Source organism: Rutidosis leptorrhynchoides, chromosome 9, assembly GCF_046630445.1.
Source record: "Rutidosis leptorrhynchoides isolate AG116_Rl617_1_P2 chromosome 9, CSIRO_AGI_Rlap_v1, whole genome shotgun sequence".
In the NCBI taxonomy this organism is placed as follows: Eukaryota; Viridiplantae; Streptophyta; class Magnoliopsida; order Asterales; family Asteraceae; genus Rutidosis; species Rutidosis leptorrhynchoides.
In genome coordinates, this window is record NC_092341.1 from 300,221,438 (window position 1) to 300,227,437 (window position 6,000).

A 6,000-nucleotide genomic window follows, 5' to 3' on the forward strand; every position below is an offset into this window, starting at 1 on the left:
GATAACCTAAATTACTACCTCTGATCGGGTTTTGTTGCTCGTTAGGGTGTTAAAGTGTAATAATAAAAGGTTTTATAAATTTAAAAGTTGAAGAATAAGCACTATTGCACACACTTTTGACACATCAGTAATAATTATCGTAAAATCTGAAAGTTCAAAATTCACCTTTAGAAGTAACAAAATGACTTTTTTGGCGTCAAAACTATTTCGAATGGAAAAAAGTCTTCAGGGAGTCTTTCTCATAACTTCGTTATCTATGCATCGTGCTAAAATGGGTCCAATTTTCAATCGAAGTTTTTTTAGCATGCTTGCCACATAATTTTGCCCAATTATGTGGCCAACGTAATATGCTTAAAAATGTGTTTTGCGGCCTTGAATTATTATCGAAATGAAACTATAGTCAAATATATTTTCATTCAATTTGAAATTTTAAAATAGAAAAAATTATAGAGTTAATAATTGAGAGATATCAAAAAGTGTCACAAAATAATCGAATCATTAAACTAAGATGTCACTAAACGTGTAAGGATTTGTGGCTAGTGGGGATATATTAACCCCAAAAATATTCTCAATGTACTTAAATAAAGTGTTATATAAAAAACAAGTATCAAAATAATATTTAAATATTCATAAGATTCAAATACAAAGGTAATAACTATCGTAAAATCTGAAAGTTCAAAATTCACCTTTAGAAATTGCACAACGACTTTTTTGGCGTCAAGACTATTTTGAATGGAAGCAAGCCGTCAGGAATTTCTTTCTCATAACGTCGTTCTCTATTCATCGTGTGAAAGTGGGTCCAATTTTCAACCAATATTTTTTTAGCATGCTTGCCACATAATTTGGCCCGATTATGTGGCCAATGTAATGTGCTTAAAAATGTGTTTTGTGGCCATTAATTATTACCGAAACGAAACTATAGTGAAATATATATTCATTCAATATGAAATTTTAAAATAGAAACAATTATAGAGTTATGAATTGAGAGATATGAAAAAGTGTCACATAATAATCGAAACATTAAACCAAGATGTCACCAAAGGTGTAAGGATTTACGGCTAGTGGGGATATATAACCCCAAAGTATTCTTAATGTACCTAAATAAAGTGTTACATAAAAAACAAGTATTAAAATAATATTTAAATATGCATAAGAGTTCAAATGCAAAGGTAATAAATATCGTAAAATCTGAAAATTTGAAATTCATCTTTAGAAATAGCAAAACCACTTTTTCAGCGTCAAAACTATTTCAAAAGGAAGCAAGCCTTTAGGAAGTCTTTCTCATAACGTCGTTATCTTTTCATCGTACGAAATTGGGTCCAAATTTCAACCGATGTTTTTTAGCATGTTTGCCACATAATTTGGCCCAATTATGTGGCCAACGTAATGTACTCAAAATTGTGTTTTGCCGCCATGAATTATTATCGAAACAAAACTATAGTCAAATATATTTTCATTCAATATGAAATTTTAAAATAGAAACAATTATAGAGTTATGAATTGAGAGATATCAAAAAGTGTCACAAAATAATAGAACCATTAAATCATGATGTCACTAAACGTGTCAGGATTTGTGGTTAGTGAAGACCAAAAATATTCTCAATGTACCTAAATAAATTGTTACATAAAAACAAGTATCAAAATAATAATTAAATATGCATAAGAGTTCAAATGGAAAGTTAATAATTATCGTAAAATCTGAAAGTTCAAAATTCACCTTTAGAAATACCAAAACGACTTTCTCGGCGTCAAAACTATTTTGAATGGAAGCAAGCTTTCAAGTAGTATTTCTCATAACTTCGTTATCTATTCATCGTGCAAAAGTGGGTCCAATTTTCAACCGATGTTTTTTAGCATGCTTATCACATAATTTGGTCCAATTATGTGGCCAAGTTAATGTGCTCAAAAATGTGTTTTGCAGCCATGAATTATTATCTAACAAAACTATAGTCAAATATATTTTCATTCAATATGAAATTTTAAAATAGATACAATTATAGAGTTATGAATTGAGAGATATCAAAAAGTGTCACACAATAATCGAACCAGTAAACCAAGATGTCACTAAAAGTGTAAGGATTTGTGGCTAGTGGGGATATAATAACCCAAAAATATTCTCAATGTACCTAAATAAAGTGTTACATAAAAAACAAGTATCAAAATAATAATTAAATATGCATAAGAGTTCAAATACAAAGGTAATAATTATCGTAAAATCTGAAGGTTCAAATTCACCTTTAGAAATAGCAAAATGACTTTTTCGGTGTTAAAACTATTTCGAAAGGAAGCAAGCCTTTAGGAAGTCTTTCTCATAACATTGTTATCTATTCATCGTGTGAAAGTGAGTCCAATTTTTAACCGATGTTTTTTTAGCATGCTTGTCACATAATTTGGCCAAATTATGTGGCCAACGTAATATGCTCAAAAATGTGTTTTGCGGCCATGAATTAGTATCGAAACGAAACTATAGTCGAATATATTTTCATTAAATATGAAATTTTAAAATAGAAACAATTATAGAGTTATGAATTGAGAGATATCAAAAAGTGTCACAAAATAATCGAACCATTAAAACAAGATGTCACTAAACGTGTATTGATTTGTGACTAGTGGGGATATATTAACCTTAAAAATATTCTCATGTACCTAAATAAAGTGTTACATGCAAAACAAGTATCAAAATAATATTTAAATATGCATAAGAGTTCAAATGCAAAGGTAATAATTATCGTAAAATCTGAAAGTTCAAAATTCACCTTTAGAAATAACAAAACGACTTTTTTGGTGTCAAAACTATTTCGAATGGAAAAAGCCTTCAGGAAGTCTTTCTCATAACTTAGTTATCTATTCATCGTGCTAAAATGGTTCCAATTGTCAATCGAAGTTTTTTTAGCATGCTTGCCACATAATTTTGTCCAATTATGTGGCCAACGTAATATGCTCAAAAAATCTGTTTTGCGGCTTTGAATTATTATCGAAATGAAACTATAGTCAAATATATTTTCATTCAATTTGAAATTTTAAAATAGAAAAAATTGTAGAGTTAATAATTAAGAGATATCAAAAAGTGTCACAAAATAATCGAATCATTAAACCAAGATGTCACTAAACGTGTAAGGATTTGTGGCTAGAGGGGATATACTAACTCCAAAAATATTCTCAATGTATTTAAATAAAGTGTTACATAAAAAACAAGTATCAAAATAATATTTAAATATGCATAAGATTCAAATACAAAGGTAATAATTATCGTAAAATCTAAAAGTTCAAAATTCACCTTTAGAAATAGCACAACGACTTTTTTGGCGTCAAGACTATTTTGAATGGAATTGTAACATCCCGTTTTTCCTTATATATGACTTAAGGTACGTATTTAACCTTGTGTACATTTAATATTGTATCTATGATCATTGTATATAGTCAAAGTGCTTTAAAAATTAAGTTTGGGTGGTTACTGGGAACCTGTCGCGTTTTAGGGTGTTGCATCGTAACCTGGCGCGTGGACGAAGTGCATCCAAACGCGATGGCCAAAAATCCTGGCTTCTGTTGATTTGTCGCGTTCAAAAAATATATGTCACGTTTCGATCATCGCGTAACGCGATGAAGTGTCGCGGATCGCGTCAGAGGTCGCTGTTTGACCATTTTAGCCATTTTAAATGGCATCTTTTGGGGGTATGATAGTATTTTCATTTGTGGCCGGTTTTAGGAGTCTAAAAGCTGGTTCAAGCTTATCCAAACCTCTTTTATCATTTCTTCAACCACCTAAATTAAATCTAGAGAGAGAGTTGAGGTTTTAGAGTGAAAGAGCTCATTTTGGTGAGGAAGAAGGCCAAATCTCACCTGAACCCAAGCTTTAAAGTTGTTCCCTACGTCACTAGCTACGTTGTGGTTGTATTGGTAAGTCTTAACTCTATGTTTTGAGTTTTAATTAGTTTATGGCTAGGGTTTTGTTTACTTGAGACTTGTATGACCCATTTGGGGGTTAAATGGGTGAACTTGGGTTATATTGATGAAAGAAAACCCTAATAGCTTTAATCTAGGGTTTGGTCATATGAATTGAGGTTGTAAGTGTTAAATGGTGTTGTTAGTCACTAATACACATGTTAAATGATGAAAGAATTGTTAATGGGCTAAGTTTGACCAAACTTGTAAGTCTAAGGGTTAAAATGGGTCAAATGGGTAATGTTGACCTAGTTGGGCAAGATGGGTATGAAAATACCCTAAATTTTATTAGTTGTTGATATTGGACTATAATCACTAGCTTTTAGTGATCTATGATGAGTCTTGGCCATTTATGGGCGGTTTTGGTGTAAATGAGTCATTTAATGCAATCGGGTCTTTAAATGCTCAAGTATTAAATGTTGGTGTCTAGTCCAACTAGTTTGTGTATTGAAAGTGTACTTAATGTATTAGGTACTTTGCTTTGAAGCATACAGAAGTGTTTGATCATCACTGACATGTTAAGGTGAGTAGAATAATTATGCGTGTACGTATATAACGTATTTATTTATGTAGCGTGGAATGTGGAATTGTCGCGGTGTTCAAGACACCACATTCTATGTAACGAGTGAAATTGTCGCAACACCACTCATTTGGTTTGATTGAAATGTGGAATTGTCGCGGTGTTCAAGACACCACATTATCATGGGAGTGGAATTGTCGCGGTGTTCAAGACACCACTTAGTGGTTTGACTGACATGTGGAATCGTCACGGTGTTTAAGACGCCACATTGTCATGAGGGTGAGTTAGTCGCGGTGTTTAAGACATCACCCGGGGGATTAGTGATTACGCGTTGTATGTACACTAATGGATGTTATGAACTCCGATGGTCTTTCACAAGTACCGTTCCCTTGTACGATTGGTTAGCCATGGTTGTATGAAGTTTGTATTAGCATATTTAATTGTGAACTATATGCTTTTTAGTGTTGCTAACTTATTGTGAATTGCGAATATTGGTTTATGCATATTGTTTGCATAGTTGTTGAATTGCTAGCTTGTATGTGGTATTGAGTAAGTGAACGCAAGTAGATAGATTATATATGTATATGTATAACTATTGCACTCACTAAGTGTTAGCTTACCCATCTCGTTGTTTATCTTTTTAGATGCAGGTGCGAACAAGGGGAAGGGGGTTGTTGGATACTAGTTTTCCCCATGTTGGATTCTTGATGAAGCTTTTGAAGTCGACCTAGCGTTTTGGGTAGTTTAGCCCCAAGCCATGCTCGGGTGTAGTTTTGTAACGACCCGGATTTTTCCGATCGTTTTATACTTATGAGATTAATATTTACATAAAATAAACTTTACCAACATGATAAGCAATCCAAACTGTTGAGACTTATGTTTTTGAAAAGAGTTTCACACAACGTTTGACCGTCCAATTTGACCGATGATATCACGAACTATATAACACACGATAATTATACGATTATGTATATGTACATATCTATACATATTTAACATGATTTAAGGATGGTTTAACATTTCATTGTGAACTAACAACAATGAGTTATAAGTATACTTTGAGACCACTAACTTAAGTTTTCAAAACGATAACTATATGTAACGTTCTTTGACATATATACTTACAATCTATAATGTGTTGGTGATCTATGTCACCAATATGATTTAAGTGTAATGGGATTAATTTGTAACCAAAATAATCTTGATAAATATCGAACAAGGTTGGGGAAGTGTGGAGTGCACACTTGTTTGAACTTATCTTGATTATGACGGGGGTTCGGGGGCAGCGCCCCCGATAAGCGGGGTCCAAGGGGTGGCAACCCCTGGCGGGGTCCAAGGGGCAGACATTAATTTATTAAAAATGTCTTAAAATTTTATTTTGGCCCGGTTTGACCCAAAAATAAAAGCCCAGTTTTGAGCCTCTTTTACAGTTATAAACCCGTCCATATTTGAATTCTCGTTCCGATTCCTCAAAATTTCTACAAGTATATCTAGGGTATATGTAACCGTATCATACCCAGCTTCTATACGTATTTACT